The sequence below is a fragment of the Lycium ferocissimum genome, chromosome 6, assembly GCF_029784015.1.
Source record: "Lycium ferocissimum isolate CSIRO_LF1 chromosome 6, AGI_CSIRO_Lferr_CH_V1, whole genome shotgun sequence".
NCBI lineage: Eukaryota > Viridiplantae > Streptophyta > Magnoliopsida > Solanales > Solanaceae > Lycium > Lycium ferocissimum.
Genome location: NC_081347.1, coordinates 23,850,760 through 23,874,414, shown reverse-complemented (window position 1 = coordinate 23,874,414; position 23,655 = coordinate 23,850,760). Strand labels below are relative to the sequence as shown.

The 23,655-nt window shown below is 38.0% G+C and overlaps 1 long non-coding RNA gene across 5 annotated transcripts; it reads right to left on the bottom strand.

Moving 5' to 3' along the window:
- LOC132059532 (uncharacterized) lies at nucleotides 1–23,655 on the bottom strand. Of its 5 annotated transcripts, XR_009415619.1 has the most exons (6): nucleotides 22,864–23,653; nucleotides 22,354–22,454; nucleotides 17,834–18,027; nucleotides 16,810–17,092; nucleotides 16,614–16,727; nucleotides 2–187 (listed from the first exon to the last, which is right to left on the bottom strand). It is a non-coding gene; the product is annotated as an uncharacterized LOC132059532 (long non-coding RNA). The 5 variants fall into 5 exon arrangements; XR_009415618.1 differs by having other exon boundaries at nucleotides 1–187; nucleotides 16,614–17,092; nucleotides 22,864–23,655; XR_009415617.1 differs by lacking the exon at nucleotides 2–187 and having other exon boundaries at nucleotides 16,392–17,092; nucleotides 22,864–23,614.

Genomic DNA, 23,655 nt, shown 5'->3' with positions numbered 1-23,655 from the left:
ATCCGAATAACTGCGGTCCGAATAATAATACATAAAATGTCTCAAATCATATCTTGAAAGAAAAATAAGACATAAACAATAGAAGAGTCTTCGAGGTCAGCGGACGCTATGCTCACCCTGGAAAACTCAAGTAGCAGCTGAGGAGTCGATCAGCCACGAGTCAGAGAAGTAGATCCGGCCTGATACTCTGCATTTATAAAAGAATGCAGCAAGTGCAGATCAGTACAAACAACAGTACTGGTAGGCATCATAGGCCGACTAAGCATAGCTAACACAATTTAGAAAATAACGCAGATAAACAAGTAGAACAATCAAGCATGAAAGAATATAATCGTAATCGAGTATCCATCAACACCTATGTAAGTATCTAACCCCAATATAATAAGTCTGAGTATATCAATTTCTGGGACAATCAACACAATAGAATCAACAACACAATCCACCACAATACAGTCATCACGACATCTTACTCAGGTCATAATACAATGCAATGCAATAATGGTATGAATGTGATGCCATGCCATGCTATGCAAATGAAATGTACACATGTACTCTGGACGGAAATATCGACGTCTCAACAGCACAACCCAGTATGACTCATGAAGTCTGAGTGCCACCCATCCTGGATCTTTGCCAAACAGACAGACGGGACCCTGGCTAATTGCTCACAAGGGAGTCTCACGGCACCACTGCGGGAAATCGCGGAGCCCATGCACTACAATCGAATCTAGGATAACATCGAAAATGGCCATGCACAACGATGCCTGAATATAACCATCGGACATAGGCCTTCTCACAATCACTCAAAAGAGTTGTCAAATATCAGTTTCATAAATCAACTATTCCGGAATTGAACCTCGGACATCGGCCTCCTCACAATCACCCAAGTAAAAGAGTTTAGCAAGTATCAGTATATAAACAACAATTTCGGAACGGACCTTCAGACATCAGCCTTTTTTTCACAATCACTCAAGTAAAAGAGTTTATCAAATATCAGTTTCGCTCAATCAATGATATCGGATCATCACCGGATATCTGCCATGTATGATAATATGAGAGAATGCGTGCAATGCATATGTCAATCATCAATAAGTAAGCTCAATATCACAAGTACCTCAACGGGGTACGCCAACAATATATCACATCACAATACCAAAGTTGGGTATGCCAACATATATCAATAACTCAAATACCAATAGTGGGTGCGCCAATAATGTATCATAGTACAAATACCAACAACGAGTATGCCAATCCTCACCCAAATCAGGACAACAAGCTACATTCGCTATCTACCAACTACACATGGCATCAAGCCAACACCATTAAATAATCAAACACATATAACGGGGTGGATAGTCCCAACACACATCAGGGCCCAACCTAAGGCAATATTCATCCTAACTTCACACCCGAAGGTTCACATGCTGTCTCCAACATCATAATCTAAATATGTGATTCACTATACTAAGTCTCACCAAAGGTAAACCATAACCTACCTGGACTGCCGAACTGCAACACCAACAAGTCACTCTATCGCCTTGCCCTTCCTCTGAAGCTCAGAACCAAAGTTGTCTAAGCATAATTGAATTCTAAATTAGAAATTCTGAATAATGATACTAATATTGCTATGATATCAATTAGGTCCAATTTAACCCTAGAAATTGGGGAAATGGGAAATTCACGGGTAAAATATCAAATTGAATCCTAGGTAATCATAACCCAATAATTTATTGTTGATGTAGCTCAAGAACTATCCCCAAATCTGATTTCTGGTAAAACCCCCAAATTGGGTATAAACTCTAATTCCCCAAATCTAAAATTCAACGTTAAAAGTGGAAGATATGGGGTTACTAAGCTTAGATTCGTCACATTTTAATATTAGCATCATCAAATTTATCAATTATAACCCTAGGGAGAAGTCTCCCAAAACCCTTCTTCAAATTCTACTTCTAAGGTATTGAAAAGGGAAGGGATGATTCTAAGATGATAATGTTTAAAGGGAAGTAAGTGATTAGACAAAGCTTTACCTCTAAGAAATTCCTCAATTTATCCCCAAGAACAGCCTTCCCAAGCTCCAATATCGAGTTATGACATAATGAGGGTCTAGGTTTTATTTTAAGACACATTTAATAAAATTCCCCAGCCCGTGACCGCCACGGCAAGGGTAGTACCGCTACAACGGTGCCGCTGCGGCATCGGGAACACCGTTATAGTGGTGAGGACCCGTTTACGCATTACCGCCCCAGCGGTCACTACACACCATAGCGATACCGTCGGGGTGGCTCTGGACCCCAGAAACGCCTCGAATGGGAGTTTCGAAAGAAGAGAATGAGAACCAAAGAGCTAAATCCAACCCGTGGCTAATGGAGTCGGATCCACAAGAAGAGTTAGAGCCTCAGGAGGTGGCCACCGAACTACAGGAAGCTGAAGAGGAACGACCAGAAGGATCTGAACCCCGAGAGATGGAACAGGAAGAGTCTGAGCATATTGATACAAGAACCGAAACGCGGAAACGAGAAATTAAAAAGATAAACAAAAGGAAAAGAAAAGATAGATAGATTGACACAAAAATAGGCACAATTAGGCAACCAAGGTTCTTCAATAACTAAGACCTCCTAATTACACTCTAGATAGCACCAACCTCTTAGGATGACCTCAAGGGAATTGAATTCCCATGCAACCAATCCTCTCACAATCAATAATCAACAAGAGCCTACCAAAGGCCTCTCACAAGTTTCTCTCTCTGAGATAACCCTAAAAACACTCAAAATATTCATAATTCATCCAAAAGTCCCTAAATGAAATGAAAGACAAGCTATATATACAAGCTAAGTAAAGAAGACTAATAGGCAATTACGGTCTACCCTTAATGAAGTAAGGGCCTTGTTTGGCTAGTCTTCTTAGTGTAGTCTTCAATTCAAGGATTGGCCTTCAATGGCCAAACACGTCCCTCCTTGCATAGATGACCCTCTAATCAACCTTGCATGCATGGCCTTCTTGCAATCATAACCCTCCTTGTGCAAAGTAGCCACTTGCACAAATAGCCCTTTGCGCAAGTAGCCATCTTCCGACCTTGAATCACCCAAGCTTGCAATTGTGGCCACTTTAAGAGGCAAGCCTTGGGACTTGGACTCTTAAAGCCTTCCATCCAAGCTATCTCCCATATCTTGAAGGCCATCCTATGTGGACCTCCCATGATCTTCAAAGACTCCATTTTCATAAAGCTCGATGGAATTGGTCTTGTATCATTCTCCCCTTCTTGAAAAGGATTCGTCCTCGAATCTAAACCTTGCAAAACCATAAAGGACAAACAAAAACCAAGTCCTCAACGGATGAGGGTTAGTGTTAGGGTGGACTAACCTACCACCGTGCCAAGTAAGCACAAATTTGTCATATAGCCAAGTATCAATCATTTTCAAGCAAAATAAGCTCTCAAGTAGAGCACTAAGAGCTTGGCTAACCAAAAGATTAAAAAATGAGGATATTCTAAAAGAGCCAATGGTGTCAAGACACCAAGTTGGCAGGACATACAAATGATCCTCAATTGCAAAATGATACCATTCACACACCAAGTTAAGACTTCACCGGGGTCAAGGGAAAAGATACCCACATATCACGGGCAAGGTAACAGCCGAGTACCCCAATAGGACCCCGCCCTCCATAAGATGCACTCCCAAAAGATCATGAATGTCATCATAAGCAAAAAGATAATAAAGAAAGGTGTCACGCAAAATAACTTCATCTAGGGTGTCCTCAAATGTAGTTTCACTATGAAACTCAAGAGCATGGTCGATACTACTACTATTCGGAATACCCAAGGAAGAATTAGCAATTTGCGGACAAGTTTCACCTTCCTTTTGAACACTTCCCCTCCCAATAAGTGGATCACAATTCCTCAAGGGAGGATCTCCATCATAGGGAAGAGTGTTATCATCCCATAGTGGATTTTCAAATACCATGTAGTCACCAAAAGTTGCCACACTTTCAACATTACAAAACATTCCATTAGATACTTTACTCTCAATAGTCATGTCATCCTCAAATAAAACATTATCCTTTACAAGAAAGTAATCCATGAACAATGAGGAGTCAAAGCATGTCATTTTACTCTCAAAAGAACCAATGTCATCTTTCAATGCATTTTCGCTCACATGACTATCTACATGACACTCATCACCACTACAAGTTGGAGTCTTATCACATGACACTAAAGTACGATCAAGAGACTCATTTTGACATGAAACAAACAAGGGTGAGATGTCATATTCTTTCAATTGACCAACTATATCAACATCATCACTAACTAGAGGTACATTAAACACATCACAAAGATCCTCAAGTAGTGAATTATCATTACAAGCAAGTTGATCAATACAAGTTTCAACGCGAGTTGGTAGTATGTCAAACTCGCAAGAATTACTAACATGATGACCACGTGACATTGTTCTACCAATCAATTCACAAGTGTCAACACTGGGTGGACACAAATCGATCTTACAAGAAGAATCGATTTGGTCATCTAAAGGATCAACTAGTGTTTGAGCACCTTCATTCAATAATGCACTATCATTCAAAGCACAAGTGTCAACACTAGGTGGACACAAATCAACCTTACAAGAAGGATCAATTCGGTCATCAATAGGATCAACTAGTGTGGGAACACTTTCAATAATGGCATTACCAATACACGGCAAAGAAGCATTAGGCTTAACGCAAGGTAAACTAACTTTCATACTTGACTTGACATTAAAATCATACGAAGATGTAGGAGTATAAGGATAAGTGAACTTACCTTGGTGTTCATGCAAGCTCCTTTGACCAATGGAAGAAATGGTTGTGGCCGCCGTCCTTGCCTTCAAGCATGGGGTTCTCTCAAAAGAGGTACCCCTCAAAGATTCATTTCTTCTCACATGTTGCTTGGGATATTGGCTTCTCAATATCCTTTTCATTTCCTCCCAATTCTTGATGGGACTCTCACTTGTCTCCACAACATTTCACATACTCCCAATATTTGACAAGCTTTGAGTCAAAAGTTTGAACGGCTAAGTCCATCTTCATTTCTTGTGAATAGTTGTAGCTAGCGAAGATTTCATCTATTATGGACTCCCATTTCTCATATTCTTCTCCACTAGCTTCCCTAGCCAAGGTAGGCCATTTCACATGGGTATCTCGCACTTTTGCACTTGGACTCTTCCTAGTAAATATGCATGGAAAGAGAAATTTTCCTTTCTTGTCCACTACAAATCGATGCCAATCTTGTTCATGTGGGATTCCATGCTTTTGGAACCAAGGGACTCCTAAACATACATGACAATTATCCATTGGAAGCACATCACACCAAACCTCTTCTTGGTACTCGCCAAGTGAAATGGATACCATCACCTTCCTATCAACCCAATATCCTCCCTCATCATAATAAGGATTTCGCCGGATCGCACAAGGTAACCTTAACACTTCAATCGCACGAGGGGTGATGAAATTTGTATAACAATCGTCATCAAGCATGAGAAATACCTCACTACTACCAATGTTCACCTTGGTCTCCATGAATCGCCTCATTGGGACCACATTCTTTTGTATAGGATGACCCCAACTCGTACTCACATTCCCACTCATGCCACTTTGCTTCGAATAGGAATTACTACAAGAAGGAGCATATGCATGCCCACTAGAAGTCCTTCCATAATCAACATTAGCACTTCCACTACCTCCATAGACATACCCTCACAAGTCTTATTTGTATAAGGATTTTCCCCACGCAAAGACCCGTAAGACACGTGTGAAGGAGAGTCATATCTCGAGTCATCTTCATCATCATGATGTATAGCACAAGAGCCTTCACCTTCATCATGTGAAGCATAACAAGGTTCTTCTTCATCCCCATCTTCCTCATGAGACCCATGAGTACCACTCTCTTCATATTCTCCTTCAAAATGGTAATTTTCTCCCCGAACTTCCTCATGATCACCATTTCCCATATAGCCCTCATATTCCCCATTGTCACACTCTTGATAGCTCCCATAGTCCTCCTTCATAACTACAACCATCATCATCATCATAACAATCATAATCGCCACCACGTGAATCGGAATCCATAGAGAAGTACCTGCAAAGAACACTTAGCAAACAGGTTAGTAGTAAAGAAACCTCACCACACTCGTGTTTACACTCGTTTACTCAAGCTAGCACCACTCGAATGAACTCACACACTCTTTGCCTTTTACCACTCAAATGGATTGGCCGATGTTGATTCTCGATTGGATTCGGTTGCTTGCAAGGTGCACAATTGCTACTTGAGGTCGGAATGGATTCTTGTTGACTCGAAGAAAGAAAGGACAACTCAATTTAAAGCAAACGCACTTGAATCAAGAAATTAACGATGAAGTTGTAAAACGAGAAAAGAACGAAAAGAATTAGCTTGAAAGAAAGGACTCAAGAACTAATTAACAACCAAGTAAGAATCAATTACTAGTTGTTAATTAGTTAGGAGAATCAAAGAAATGAGAAGAAGAATGAGCAAACCTTAGCCAAACACTTAGACAAATTTTTGGAAGTTTTGACCAACACTTAGAAATTCGGAACAGCTTGCAGCATATTTTTATAACGCCTATAACCTTTTCTACAGACCTCTGGTTGATGAACGGCTTGTTGATTCGGAAAGTAGACTCTCCGAACTTGAATGTACATATATTATGGGTCCGGTAACTCCTTATACACACACAAGATATATGCCCTCTCAAAGTTGGACCAAAATGCTGCAACACTTAGAAAATTTTTCTAAGTGTCAAAAACTCCACTCTCGAATTGGCCCCCACGCGCCCGTCGGAGGCGCGTCGGTCAATGACGTCATCATCAGCCGTGGCGACGTGACAATCTTTTTTTTTTTTTTTTTTTTTTTTTGAAAAATCAGAAATTTAGAGTAAAGTATTTGATTTTTTTTTTTTTTACTTACTTGGGCCCACAAACACTTTTTCACAACTTTATTTGACAACTTTTGAATCAAAATAGCCCTTTGGAGAGTCTTAACTCATATGAAGATTTGAAGGTCTTCAAGAACACAAGAACAATTCAAAAATTCAACTATCCTCAAACCAACTCCAAATTAGCTCAAATTTCGAATTTAAGTTCTCTTTGATGTAGAGAGAAAACCCGATAGGTTTCAACCTTCAATTTCAACCAAATCCTAGACACTTTTCAAGTTCTTGAGTTCTTCAAATAGCGAAAATGGTAGATCCTTCAAAAATACTCCAAATCACTTCAAATTTTGGATTCTTAACCTTCTTCACTAGGAGAATACAACCCAATGACTTTCAAGCTCTAATTTCTGCTTCTTCTTCAAAACCCACATTCAAGTTCTAAAACCTTCAAGCTCCAACAATGGTAAATGACTCAATATGACTCCAAATAACTTGAAACTCAAGATCTAGACTCAAAAAACACTAGGGAACTCAAATCTAGTGTCAAAAACAACAAACAAGGACGGATCAAACACGAATTTGAATTTTCGAATTTCAGATTATTTTTTTTTTTTTAATTTCGATTTTTTTTTTTTTGTAGAATCAAATTCAAGCTAGATTTGTTGAAACAAACCTAATTTAGGCTCTGATACCAATTGATACAAGAATGGAAACGCGTAAACGAGAAATTAAAAAGATAAACAAAAGGAAAAGAAAAGATAGATAGATTGACACAAAAATAGGCACAATTAGGCAACGAAGGTTCTTCAATAACCAAGACCTCCTAATTACACTCTAGATAAGCACTAACCTCTTGGGATGACTGGGGAATTGAATTCCCAAGCAACCAATCCTCATCTACAATCAATAATCAACAAGAGCCTACCAAAGGCCTCTCTGCAGTTTCTCTCTCTAGAGATAACCCTAAAAACACTCAAAATATTCATAATTCATCCAAAAGTCCCTAAATGAAATGAAAGACAAGCTATATATACAAACTAAGTAAAGAAGACTAATAGCAATTACGGTGCTACCATAATAAGTAAGGGCCTTGTTTAGCTAGTTTTCTTAGTGTAGTCTTCAATTCAAGGATTGGCCTTCAATGGCCAAACACGTCCCTCCTTGCGTAGATGACCTCTCTAATCAACCTTGCATGCATGGCCTTCTTGCAATCATAACCCTCACTTGCTAAAGTAGCCAACTTACCTGAAATAACCACTAGCAGCAGTAGCCATCTTCCGACCTTGAATCATGACTTGCAATTGGCAACTTTAAGAGGCAAGCCTTGGGACTTGGACTCTTAAAGCCTTCCATCCAAGCTATCTCCCATATCTTGAAGGCCATCCTATGTGGACCTCCCATGATCTTCAAAGACTCCAGTTTTCATGAAGCTCGATGGAATTGGTCTTGTATCACATATGGACATAGAAACCGAAGAAGATTTGGAACCGTTAGAAAAGATTCCCGAGTTTCAAGGAGAAGGTTTTAACCTTGATGAGGAAATGGAGTCTGAACAAAGCAAAAAGTCTAACTACTTTGAGTCTGCACCAGAGCCGGTGTCAGCTACATCTACCATGGTATCAGAGAACTTTGAATGAGCAGATCCTAATTCACCCGTCTGGTAGGGAATAGCCTTTAAAGCTCGATATTTCCCTTTTTGAGTGGCTACTCGACCCGTCAGCTGCAAAGATATATTTGAGAAGATGCAAGCCGCCGGAATACCCTGTACCACTCGAGCTAGACTACCAGTCCCTGAATTGGTTTATGCTTACAAGAGATGACCTTTTCACCGCAATCAAGCCAGTCATACTCTGAAAGAGTGTTTGGGTCTAAGAAGAAGAATCATCAGTCTGATAGACGATAGGGCTATCGGGACTCTATGGGGTGCACACACCCTACTAGTCCATGATCCTATCACCCCAGGAGAAGGAGTCACTGCCGAGACATAGATCTAGCATTATGATTTCACAGTGTTTGAGGAATCTTACTCCCGCATCTTCTCAACCGTAGCAGTCTTAGGAAGGGTTAAACCTGTCCACGAGTACCTGCCAGTGGGGACCAACAGAAATAAGGTATGCTTGTTCCATACTGGAGACATGGGACACGACATTGAAGAATGTTATGCTTTCAAGCTCGAACTCGAGCATATGATCAGAGTTAGGGAGATATTGGTCATCCTCCCAACAGAAACAAGGTATGTTTGTTCCATACTGGAGCCATGGGAAATGACATTGAAGAATGTTATGTTCCCCAGCGAGTTGAACTACATGTGACCTGATTCCCAGAAATAAGAGATATGTAGGTGGGCTCAAGACTAGAGAATCGATCACATTCTAACAGCCATCATAAGATATTTCAGTCATAACACTGAGGAATCTCGGGACTTTCCCTCAAATCACTTAGAGTTTTAGTTGAGTCGAACTACAAGTGGCCTGAATTCTCGTACAGCCCGAGATATGTAGGAAACCCAGAAACTGGGGTCCGGCCATCCATTTGAAAAAAAAAATTGCACAAAAAGAAAGGCACTTTGAATTGGTCGGTCAAAAATCAGGGTTATCAAATCTCATTGCCCGTAGATGGGTTTGCCATCCCTGCGCAACGAAGGGGCAGTTGTTGACACCTAATTTTTTACCTCCGATAATTTTATTTAATTATTCGGAGTCCCTGGATTACAGACGGAGTAGATTAAGCATTTTACAAGTCAAATCAATTTTATAAAATTATCTCGATGTCATTTCGCCATTACATTTGGCAAAACATCGGCTAAAGAACAACCGCATGTTATTGTTACATTTTTAGCATATTTTCAAGAAAATACAAGAGCATTTATTTATTTTTTCTCAACGAAACGGTTAATTATGAAGTCATTTATTTTATGTATTTACGATTAGTCATCATTAAGTGTCCTACCCCGTCAAAGTCAAGGGAATTGAATTAATTACGTAAAAACAATAAGTGTATTTTGATTTTGGTGATTAAGCGCCCGAATTAGAGTAATTATCCTCTTTCGTGAAATTTAACTTGGCTTTGATTAAAACTTGAACTAGTTAAAAGCCCTTTTATTTTTTGCAATCATGGTATTTTAAATTTAGCCCCAAATATGGTGTATATACAGCATATATACGCGTGTATACATCAAAATATATACATCATATATATGTGTATATATATATACAAAACTGGACCGGTTTCTTTCCCTTTAATTTACGCCGGGTCCGATCCATTATGGACCGACCTGGCCCACCTACACATGAATATATATACAACACCACAGACCAAACAACCCCTAAAAAGGGTGTTCAACCAAAACGCGGCTAGGGTTTTGCCAACCCTAGCGCCGCCACGCTCTTCTCTCACCTCTCTTTGCGTCACTTTGCCAAAAATGGCAAAAACACAGAGCCTACAAGCTTTTCTCAGTACGTGCATAGCCGAATCGGGCCGCATTTATTGCGAACGAGTCTCTCTCCTCCCAAATTCACCAAACACCACCCAAGGAAGGTAAAATACATCCCTTCTCTCTTTCCTTTTCCATTTTTCCCGTTGAATCAGGTACAATTCGCATTAATAATCTTTGTCTCAACCTCTTCGATCCTCGTATCCCATTGGTTCTTCAAGGACCAATCGGATCGAGGATGAGTGGCTCAGGATCTACCATTCAAGTTCAAATTTGGTTGAATCTCAACCGTTAGTTGTTGAATTGAAGTAAAACTTTCAAAAATTGGTTCCCTATGAGGTTGAAGTGTTCTGTTTTAATCTTTTCCTTGTTCTGTCACATGTTTAACTAACCTGTATTAATATTGATTAAGTATTTAGACTAAGAATGGTTCGATGATAGTATTTGTATGGCCATAAGTATTCATAAGCAAAGTAAAACCACTTGACATAGAATAGCCTTTTAAAGTACCTTGGGAGAGGATTAATTAGAATCAAGTTCACTTGGTTCGTAATGCCTTTCCTCTAAATAAAAGGTACCATAGCATACTCTATAAGCCTATGGGGCGTGTGTTTGCTATATGAGTACATTTAGCCTTACAACCCTATCATTAGATAAAGGGCAAGGGGTGAAACTGAACTTATTTTGCCTAAAACAGACTGCTAAAACCAAAGGTTGAATCATTCCATTGTGAAGTGGTTAGTTTTTGGAAACACGAAGGGATTTGATCCATTTGAAAGTTTTATGAGTTAATTTGCACCCTGAAAGTGAATATTAAAGAAGTGAAGTCTAGAAATCTCTTCTTATAATTATGTATCTTCCTTGTGTTTTCTTCCCCTTCCCTGGATTAAATCAAGTAAAATACAAAGGGTCTTTATGTGCTGTTCAGGTCTGTTAGAATCTGCTAAATCATGAACCATCTTGTGTCATTTAGTTTGCTTGGAACTATTAAGTCTCATGCTTTGGTATCATGTTTGTTGGTATATGAACTCTCTCCTGTGGTTTCCTCTTGTTTGGATAAGCACATTTTCTTTCCTATTCAATACTGCCTCCAGCAGTAACAGTTTAAGTTTTGGTGTGAGCTTCTATATTTGTCTTGAGGATTGCTAGACATTTAAGGTGGAATGGACTACTAAATAGTGTGTTGATTGAAATAAGTTCATAATTGCCTTAGCTTAAATTTAAACACCGTATTGAGAATTGGAATGATTGATTAAGTGCTCAGTGGGTCACAAGTTCATAACTTAAGGCTAAAGAACTGATGCAGAGGTATATATATAGCCTGGATAAGAGAAGAGGGAAATATATGCAGGGTATACACCTGATATACACATCAAATGTGTACACCATCTGTATATTATGTGTATATATATATATATATATATGGGTATTAATCACATAGGAGGTGTATTAAACGGATATGAGGGAATAGACTCCTTAGGCTTTAATCTTAGCCCAATTTAGGCCTAATACAGATCTGGACCTAGCCTATTTCAGCGGTGTCAAGGCAGTCCATAATTCACTTAGCACAGGGGGAAAACAGTTAGGCTTTGGGGTGGATGATAATGCTACTAGGCTTCCAGGCCCGACTCTTTTTGGAACTGAATATGTGTATATGTTTTACCTTATGTATATATACATTGTGTGTGTATTATGCATCATGATAAGTTCAAATGTATTAATTCTAACCTATCCTTTTTCCCCGTCCTCCTCCTCATTGCATGGGCCACTTGGGCCGGGTCGAAGCCAAACTTGTTGGGCTAAGGCCCAATATGTCAATTCTTTCATAATAAATCGAGTCCGATGAAGAGAAAGGGAGGCGAATATCATAGGCGCGCTGAAGGCCCAACCATGGGTAAAAATGGTTAACTAGGGGCTTGGTACGCCCCTAGCCTAACTTATCTCTTATTTACGCATTTACATTTGATGTTATAGTTTTATTTGTAAACATTCACATTATATTGGAATTTTATATTTAGAACTAGCCGTCTTAGGACAACGGTACACATGCCGTTTGGTCGACTTTAGGTCCCCGAACGAATTTTCAAAACCCAGACTAAGCGTAACAGTTTTCAAAACTCAAAGGGTGACAAAACCCTCTTTTAATACAAGACCGTGAAAACATAAGGAATTTTCAACAAACCATGAGTACTAGTACATTCTCTTCAACAAAATGGGTTGATTGTGAAGGAAAGCAAGACATTTTCAAGCTGGGATAAATGCAGGGCTAAAATGAAATAAAAATCAAAAGGTTTTATTTGGGCTGAAGCCCGACAGCGAACTAAAGGTTTTGGGCCTAAAGCCCACTTAATTTTGAACCAAATCACAAATGACACTGGGCTGAAAGCAAAGCCCGTCTGCTTCTGAAAACAAGAAAAAAAGGAAGTTGATTTTTTGGCTCAAGACCCGCTTAAAAGGCAAAACAATGATTTCCATAAACAGATTCTTGACAATAAAAACCGAGTTATTTTATGAAATCAGATGTATTTAAAACGAGTGAAATACGTTCGTAAATACGAAGTTTAAGATAAGATGTTCTAACGTATCGTACGGATTGACCCGAAACAAAGTGTGTGAGTAAAACATGAATATATATATACCTATATACGTACATATACATTTTCAAAAGACAAAACATTTTTTATACTCTTTACAAGATAAAATACACTATCCTTATACATAAAAGGAGCCTATTCTTATCCGGATATTATAAATTCGAACCTAAATTACCCTATATGTAAAGGGGATACATTCAATTCTTTTCAAAACCAAGTGATATGCAAGCAAATGACAATCTTTTTATAAATGCAGAAAGTAAACACTAAATAAGTTATTCATGCAACTAATCACACAATGGAATTCGAAGGTCAACCGTATAGTACGGATCCTTAATACTAGGGTGCCTAACACCTTCCACAAGGGATCACTAGAATCCTTACTTAGAATTTTGGATTACAAAGGTTTTTTCACGGTATTTGATCTTTATTTTTTTTTAATTCATGTCGCATTCTTTTTAAGAGGGCCTTTTCATCATTTTGCAGCTATCATTGGTCACCATTTTTTTCATTTGACAATCCCTTTTCTTCAGATTTCATATTTATATCAAAATCTAAGCTACGTACGGTGCTCAAGGAAGCAGAGTACAAAAACTAGGGATTCAAACAAAAGGGTCAAGGCAAAAATACGGCTAACAAATGAAAGGCTATGGGCTCAAAGGGCTAACTAGTGGTGCAATTTCTGAAAAGGCTAAAAAATTTACAAGGTATATCAAAGAAAGCCTATCATCATCTTCCAAACAGAGCAACACTTTTTATTTCGCTTCAATAACATACAGGGCAAGTTCTAGACTAAGATGCAAACCATGGAATATGAGCAAGACAATCCTCACTGCATATGGCATAAGTATCAATCAAGATGGATCAATTCTATTCTAAGACAGACAGGGTTATGGCGAACTACAAAATAAGAATAATCTATATACAGAGTCACAACCATGAGCTAAGTGTCAGAAGTCTCCTATCGTTTTCATTACTCAAGCACTCGCAGGAAAGTACTACTCTAGATCAGGCCTAAATCTGCTAGTATCAAACAAGTCAAAAGGGTCTTCTTCTCTTTTTTACTACTCCTAAAAAAATTAATCCTAAAAATAAAAGATTGCCCGATTCAAAGGGCCCCCCTCGAGAAAGAACCGAGGCCATAACAAAACCCAAGGGGTGGATGATCTATGCCACTAAAGAGAAAAAGAAGCTATTAAAGAACGAACAAAGAAAAAAAAATCTTTTTGAATTTTTATTCATTTTCTGTTTTTTTTTTTAATATATAAGGATAAGAAATAAAAAAAAAAATCCTATGGCATAATCGTCCTTGACCTCAAAAATCGGAAGTACCCACCTCACACTTAAAAATATGCATTGTCCTCGATGCATGTATAGCAGAGAAAAAAAATAAAACAAGAGTGAGAAATACTCTCTGAGATCCTCTAAGGCCTAGCTAGCAGAATAATCCTCAACATTAAGGGTTGGGACACCCCCACACTTAAGCCCAAACATGCTCTTCTGTTTTAATTTCGGGTACTCAGACTTCCCCTAATCTGCAAAATAAAAACAAAACAAAACGTGAAACTATAAAATAAAATACATGCCGGGTTGCCTCCCAACAAGCGCCTTAGTTAACATCGCGGCACGACATGAATCAACTTTTTCCTCCACCTTGAACTTATGAATTTCACCCCTAATTTTGCATCAAATTTTCTATCACGCTTCTGGGGCGGTGGTGTAAAAATAAAGGAACCAAGCAATAGGTGTCGCATCTTGCACTTCTTGGCCCTTAAGTGAGGAATGTAGTTTTGTCTTTTCGGTGTGGCAAATTTTAGGATATAAAGGTCTTGTTCCTCATCTATACACTTCTCCAAAAGCTTGGAGGGCTCGATTTCCATGTCGCCAATCTAACATAATGTAGAAAAATATTTATAATGAGGACCAACACACCCCAACTCCAAAACTGCATTATTTTTTACATCCTCATTAATGTATACTCCCTCAACCTCGGCATCATCAACAATATTCTGGTCGAATGGCTGGAATTCCTATTTCTGCTCCACAAGTTGGCCAGTATCCACAACAATTGGTAGTTGGGCATCAGACACCTCAACCTCTTTATTGATTAGAGCCTGCTGGTCATGGATATCTTAGCCAAATTGGTCTATCACTTATCTAAGCTCAGTTCTGCCTTCTATCAATTGTGTCGCCATGTTTGTAAGACATATCACGGAGAAACTCATGAAATTTCATTTGTTGAGCTTGTTCCGTTAGCCAAGATTGGCTTACTATCTCTATTTCTTCAAAGCTATCTCCTTGCAGGAGCTCGCTCTCTTCTTCCATTTGAGGTTTGCCTTGCGTATTGGCTAAGCCTGTAACTTGCAGATCATTACAAGTTTCAGCTTCGGCCTGCATCTCTATGAGTTTTACACGAATCCTCTCTATGGTCTTCCCTAGTTCTGCATTTTGCTCTCTTATAAATGTGTCGTCCTCCACCATCATATCTCTAACCCGAGCAAGACTTTCTGCATCCTCCGCCTCATTACTCATGTTAACATCACAAACATCAAGAGAATCATAATAGGGGCTCGGGGATGGGGAATAAGAGTTAGGACAACCATTCCAATGGCCATCTTGACCACCACATATACTACAAAGATTCCACTCAAAGGATTGGGTAGGTGCACACAACCCATTCCTAGAAATATTATGACAGTGTTTCCACAGGTGGGGTTCTCCACAAATCAGACAAGAATCACCAAAATAGGAACAACCAATATTCGATCAATTTTTATTCCAAGATCCCATGTCAAGAAAGATAACCAAAATATTAAATTAAAAATAAAAATAAGATAAATAAATAAATAAATTTGAATAGACAAAAGAAAAGTCTAATCTAGATAAACAATTAATTTATAAGTCCCCGGTAACAGCGCCAAAAACTTGTTGCTCCCAAATGCATAAGCAAGTATACGAGGTCATATAAGTAATATAGGATGTTTAAGTCCAGATATCATACCCACAGAGACTTAGATTTTATACTTCTTAACCAATTTAAACTTTGTATAACTATTCAAGAAAGTGACAATCAAAGTGTTTTGTTGTGACTAAACTAAACCTAAAAGTAAACAATTGAGTATGAGTGTTTTTGTGACTGAGAAACTTGGGACGAAGACTGTAAGGTTTATCAGATGAGAGAAAGCTCTAGGGTCATGGCTTTCGACAATCCAGTTGATCTATTGACAATTCTACCTATCGTATTTCCTGGGTTACTAGTTGACGGGTTAATTGTAACTTTATGATGTTCTCTCGAACTACTCGCAAGCCTGTAGATGCTACTATAACACCTATATCTCTATGCTCGTCAGAAGTAACAAGAACGCATTTATTTTTCCGTATTCAACTAAGTAGGGCTAAAGGGTATATCTCTATCCTCAGTAGCGAAACGATAATATCGAACAAACTCTATTTATTCTTATTACGTACGTGAATTCCCTCTCTCAAGTGCAATTCACGCACCATAGATAGTGTCTAACTATTGGCCAAATAATCAAACAATTAAGCTCAAAAATAAACAAGCAACCCAAAATATGGAGATTCAATCGATAGAAATTGTCGCCAAACCAACTATCATGTCTTTCGCCACACACTCGAATAAAATTAAGTAAAAGAGAAGAAAGAAATAACTCGGTGTCGAAGCCTGTGTGTAGCTGCGTAGTTGCTTCTCCAACATGAATAAGTTCACGTACAGCAGCGTCTGTTGCATTCCAACGCGAATGAATCCCTTCCAGTCACGTACATCTGCTTCCTTTTATAACACAAATAAACCCTCTTTTCTTTCTCTTGGTTAATTCTCACTCCAAATTATATTAGGATTCAATACCTTGTAAGTTTCCTTGTTCCACGTGAATCTGCCAGCTTGCATAATAAAGTGTAGCAGCCCCCTTCTTTCCTTTTATGTGTAGGAGTTCTAATTCTTCCAGAATAATGTACAATTCCTTTTATAACAAGGATAAATCACAGTTTATGTTTTTCTTGATATCCTCTCTGAAATATTCTTGGAGTCAACACGTTTACTTTTCCTTTTTGTGATCTTCCTCTTCTATGATGTGTACACTTTTCATCCAATTAAGCTCCAACTTCTTCATTTTTGCAATTCTTTATTCCTACACAATGAAATATAATATTAAGCGCAACTCATTATAATTAATACTCAAAAGACAATTAAAAGTACTAAAATGTGAGACAAATAATAAATAAATATATGTATTTTAGGCTGAACATCATTACACCAAAAATCCTTGCAGCGTCGGGACTGTTGGTCACGTTAATGACCGCGTTCCTTTTTTTTTTTTTTTTTTTTTGTTGGCTTTTTCAATTGTCCAAAATTGGTGCTTCTCAATTTATAAAAAACTAGATGGGCATGGCCCATGCTCAACGATAAAGCATCAATTTTACGTGTAGTTTGTGCCAGTAGGCAAATAAGTACCACAACTAAGCTAGGAACCAGCCTGTTATTCAAGATGTAAATCAATATAAATTTAACTTCCTCCCTCAATCAATCCAACTATAGCTAGCAAATGACTTTGCAGAATAGGTCTAAGCTTTGAAAATGCTCTTCACATTACAGACACTGGTGCAACTGGTTGCCGTATAATGTAGGATTTGATGGCCAGTGCATAATTCAACATTTATTGACTCAATAGTTAGCAAAGTAGCGATAGTTAATTGGAGAAAACCCGAAAATGGTGCAACAACCTTCACACTTGTGCAAGCAAAGTAGCAATAGATAATTGGAGAAAAAACGAAAATGGTAGCAACAACCTTCAGACTTGTGCAATGGACATTACCAGGAAGCCATGATTTCTTATATATGAAAAAAGGATACCATAACAAAAGATAAGTACATTGTTGAGCAGAACTATATTCAAATGACATCTTCAAGTACATCTTCATTTATCATTTCAAAAGAGCTGGAGCTTGACATCCTCAAGTACATCTTCATTCATCATTTCATGTGAGCAGGAGCTACAATCCCCTAGCCTAGTAGCCAACCTTTGCTATTCCAAAAACCACATAGCAAGGAGGTATTTTGAAGTACCTTCAAAAAAAGGTAAAACACCAATCATCAATTAAGGAAGTTGAAACTGGGAGGAGTGCATAAATAGAGATCACATAGAGATAACTTAAAAGATACATCTCTTTCACCTAGGAGAAATTTTAACAGATAGACCGTCATATAAAGTAGAAAGTAGTGAAAATGTGGTAACCAAAATTACTCTTGAATTTGTTATGACTTCTAAAAGAAATAAAAACCCCAACCTAAAAAAAATGAAGAACCTGTTCATTTGAAATCAACAGAACCTAAAGTTAAGATTCTTCATGTTACACCTCATAGTCGTGAACGTGAAATCTATCGGGCAGTAGTTGGTTAAGATTAGACGTGGCGCATTCATCTCGTGGTTACGAGGGTTTGAGTTCATATAATAATCTACGTAAGACTCGGGGACCAAGCAAAGCAAGGAAATTAAGTTTGTCGAAAAATTTGAAACAGGATTTTGAGTCAACTTTGGAGGGGCATATCTCCATGTGTATTAGGAGTTTTAAGGTGTTTCAAAATTCTAAAATGAAGTTCGTCAACTCTAGATTATAATGCAACAAACCGCTCGTCGATAGGATATCGGAGTAGAGAATTATAGACGTCACAAACTGAGCTGATGAAGCAGAAACGAAGCTGCAAGAATGCGCTACAAAGACCGCTTCTGATTACGCTACAAGATGCGCGTAGCTACTGATCTGCGCGCCTCAGCCCCGGTATAAAGGGTTAAAACCTTATTTTTTCATCCAAAACTCTTCTAAAAATTTCCAGAAAATTCAGCAAGTGAAGAGCTCTTACATCACATAAAAAGTGAGGATTTTGAGTCAATTTCAAGTTACGGCGTATTAATCAAGGTCCTGACAACGCGTAGTCTCGTTTATAATTTCATTACTCGCGTTGGAGTTGGCTTGGAAACAAAGTAAATATTGAAGATTTTGCTACTTTGGTAAGGATAAGGTATGAATCATTGAATCTCTCTTTATCAACGTTGATTTAGGAATATTTACAAGAATAAAAGTTATAGTTTGTTGTGTTGATGTTGTTGGCTTATGGATGAAGTTTGAAGAGAAATTTGTATGAAAATATATATATAATTGTCTTGTGGAATGTTGAGGATGTTGTTGTTAATGTTGTTGGTACTGTTTGGAAGTTGTTTTAGCATTTGGAGGAAGTCGACGATATAGGGGAGGTGCTGCCCAAATTTTCGTAACCTAAATTTAGTCTTCCATAAATTAGTACTTATGAGTTGATGGAAAGGCGATTGAAATATGATTAATGACATATTTCTCGATATATATATATAGGCTCGGGTGAAGGTCAAGCCTCGATATAAGGAATTCTTTAAGTGGTGGCTCGACGGATAAGGTATGTAAGGTCTTCGTTTCCCTCTTCCCTTGGCATGAATCCAATTAGTACATAAATACGAGCGTTCCATAACAAATTCCATTTCATTCTTATGCTTTGTATTTGAAATCTTAAGGTCTTGTCGTTTGACTGGTTTCAAGACATTATTTCACTCATCGTCATCGATTAATCCTTTGGACTCGATATGAATTCCATAAACTATTCGGGGGTTAACGACCTTATGTCACCCCGAAAGGCCAAGAATCAGATCCTTGATTTCTCATTCAAAACCAGCCTCAGAACGCTGCGGGAGGAAAAACAGAGTTCTGCGCAGAAAGCTTCAGGACGTTGCGCTTTCCTTCCGCGCGCGGAAAAAATGAAGCCCTCAGAACCTTGCGCTTTCCTTCCACATCGCGGAAGGAAAGCGGAACTCTGCGCAGTCCCTTGTTTTCAGTTCAGCCCAATAATGGTCCCATGATCCCTTTATGTGAATCCATAAATGTTTTCGGAGAATATTTTTATTCCCAAAAGCTAAAAATTCATGAGTCATAGAGTTTATGATTCAAAGGCCTGACTTCTTTCTTGATAATCCATAAATATTTTCCAACACGTCCCCATTTTCCGAGTCAAAGAATTATGATTCTATAAGCTTTTATGACAACAACAACGGACATGTTTTTACAATATGAATGACAATGTTAAAGATGATAATATTTCTATGATGATTACGACGACGATGATGATTTCATGTTTAAAAGTCCCAAGCTTATGATTTCAATGTTAATACTATTATGAGATTATTTCATGATTTTCTCGATTTTATTCATTGTTGTTGATCTCGCCTTATAATAATTGTTCCTTCAAGGTGAGATAGAGCGATGATGATTATTCCATAATATAATCGGAGGCTACCGACCTTACGTCACTCCGATATAATTGTGGCTTTTGATTGGGCTCTCGCATGCTTTATATATATGTATGTATTTTCTCACACCGCGCTGCGCTATAGTCGGCCGGGCATGGCACGTAGATGTGCACACCACTGCAGTGGGCATGTTATGATATTGCCCCGGACGCGGGAGGCCTGGACGCAGGCTAATGATGATAACACCGAGCCTTAAATGGCCGGGCATGATACTACTTATATATCACACCGAGCCTTCATGGCCGGGCATGTTACTTTCACACCGAGCCTTTATGGCCGGGCATGTTACTATGTATATGTATGAAATGTTTTAAAAGGCTAAGCATGCATGACATCCACCTTATGAGGCATCCAGATGTTCAGGTTATCTCTCTTACTCATTGTTACTTTTCATATCTATATTATGTTATTATTCATGCCTTACATACTCAGTACATTATTCGTACTGACGTCCCTTCTTGTGGACGCTGCGTTTCATGCCACGCAGGTGTACACAGACGAGTAGAGGATACGGCTAGAAGATGTTCCAGCTGGATTGGCGAGCTCCATTTCTTTCCGGAGTGTTGCCGAGTCAAAGTATCCATGTCATGGTATAATGATTTATGTTAGAGACTTTGCAGACAGAGTCACGTATATAGTATGTCGGTTTTGCAAGCGGCTCCGTAAGCCGATGTATTATCATGCATTACTTTACGATTTCATATGATTGCGTATCTTACTTGATTTGATAAAGACGGAAAGAATGTTTTTCTGAAAAACTTTCATCATGCATTTCATTCCATGCTTTAAGGGCCTAATGAGACTATGAGTATAACGAGAACTAGTGGGTTCGCTCGGCTCTAAGTAAGGGCCGAGTGCCCATCATGCCCCATCAGGACTGGGGTGTGACACTTCAATCTTTGCGTTAACTAAATACATAGGACCTATTTCAAATAGCAAGGCCTTGCTTGGGAAATTAAAGTTCTAACAGCAAAACTTGATACATCAGTCCTTGCAAATTTGAACTAAAAAAATTTCAGGAAAATAACCATAATAAGATCCCATAACTAAAAACTGCAAGCTAAGTACACTATCTACTACTAAAAATACAAATCAAATCAACACTGGCCAAAACCCTCTTTCACTCACTATCAGTTTCCCATTATGGAGTGGAATTTCGTTAAGTCATGAAACAAATAATTCACATTTTGCAACCTTGAAGATAAACAAAGATGAAGTAATGTGTAACCTTGATTTCATATAGCTATCAAACACGTGAATGTAATAGAGCATCTAGAAGTTCTGTGACTTCCTACTCTAGAATGCCAACAGTTGCATTCTATCATCAACCTCATAAGCTTTACACATAAATATAATGAGGAGGAGAAGAAATGGGATTTTCTTCCAAAAATCACTCAAACTCCCAACTAGAACCTTGAGTGTCATGTAATATCATAACCAAAAATTCATACAAAGAGGAGGATCAAATCAAACCCCTTACAAATACTATTTGAACCAAGTAATAAAACTTGGTTAGAGAATACTTCTATCCAATAAGACATGCTAATTATCAAAAGCCTAAACCAAAAAATAAAAATTTTGGTAGTTTATATTTATACCATAAACCAGTCCAAGGTGGGAAAAGAAAAAAAAAAGAATAAACTTAACAGACATTCAGTTTCATTAGTTTAACAGACATTCAGTTTCATTCTCCTGAATTAGCATAACATAGTCTCGACATAAGATGATTATAACAAACAGATTGATGCTAATGATTCTTAAAATCAAATCACACTCTATAACAACATTGTGTGAAATAGAGAAGCTCCTAAAATACAGCAAGCTACAAATTAAGAATGGAAAATACAGAAACGAATGTGCCAATTCAATAACTCTCCAATTGGTGAACGAAGATGTACAAACAGACAGAGAGAATACACCAAATTGAGGATGACGGCACATGAGAAGAAGTATTCATGTACTGATGCATTAATTAATCACTAAAGATGCAAGTCAAATGTTCAGAATTGGAGACAACATATAGTGATTTAAATTTAAGAGAAGGCGGCATATCTACTTACCGGTAAATGGGAACATTGAGGCTGCCAAAAAAAAAAAATTGAATAACCTGCATACCATCTTTGTTACTTCATCCTCCTTAGCTCCCAATGGTTAGCCCTCCCTACCGAGCAAAGTTTTACAAACTTGATTCCAAAAACATCTCTTTTCCGGTAAGCAAAAGTCACAAAAAAAAGGACGACACTTCTTGCAATTAGATGGCGTAAAGACAATCAAAAGGAAAATCTAACTTAATTTATATCTCAATCGTGTCAATTCAAAAGTCTGACCAAACTGAACTGTAGGTATTCGAGTAGACTGACGTTTTACACCTTTTTTGCTGGAGCGGGTGCTAAAGAACATGCATGTACATAATCAAACAAAAAATCAATCATATAGCCATAAACCTAATGTTCTGAAAGAATCCAACAATAATTTAAAAAAAATACACTAAAAATCAAAAAACAAAAAGAAGTAAAGAAACCCATGATGAATCAAAGGAAAATAGAAATAAATAGAGATAGAAAAAATACACGAAGAGATCCCAAAATAGGAGTACTGCTTGCCATCGCTGTGTCCAGATGTTGTCAAGTTGATCAACCCTTTGCTGGAGGAATTAGCTTTGAAGCAATGTCACAAAATGGAAGATTTTTCCACTGATGCTTCTAAATAAGGCTTACAAAGTGCACCTGCACTCATCAAGCTCCAAATTGATGAGAAGATCTTACATTAGCACAACAAATCTTTCGGGTAAGGGTATGCAATACTTTTAAAAACTAAAACTTGAAAGAAAGAAAGTAAATTAATTGCCATCTGAGTATCTTGACATGAAAGCTAATAGTAAAAAATGATTCAGATCCAGAGAGGAACAATGGTGTTTCTCTATGGAATTGCAAAGTCCAGAAGTATGGGGAAGAAAGAAAACGGTGACAATTGAAAAGTTGAACTGAAAATGAATTAGTGGACAGTGTAAACTAGTTCTCACATAATAAGTTTTAACACGTGGTAGAAAAAAGTACACAAATTAAATTTTTGGTACATCTTATAAGCAGTGTTCGTATCTCTCTATAGTACACTTCTTATAGCTTTTTGTACAATGATATATAGTAGTGTTCGTACACCCTAAGTGTCGTTTCTAAATAATAGGAAAAAATAGAAATAATTCACTGCCAGGTAAGTCTTCAACTCTAAATCTCAATTTCATTCTTCCTTAATTCTCTTGTTTGGTAGGCAAATAAAGTCTCAGTGTCTTTTCTTTGTCTCCCTCCCTTTTTATTCTCTTCTCTTTTCGTTTGTTTCTCTTTCCGCATTTTATCCAATTTTGC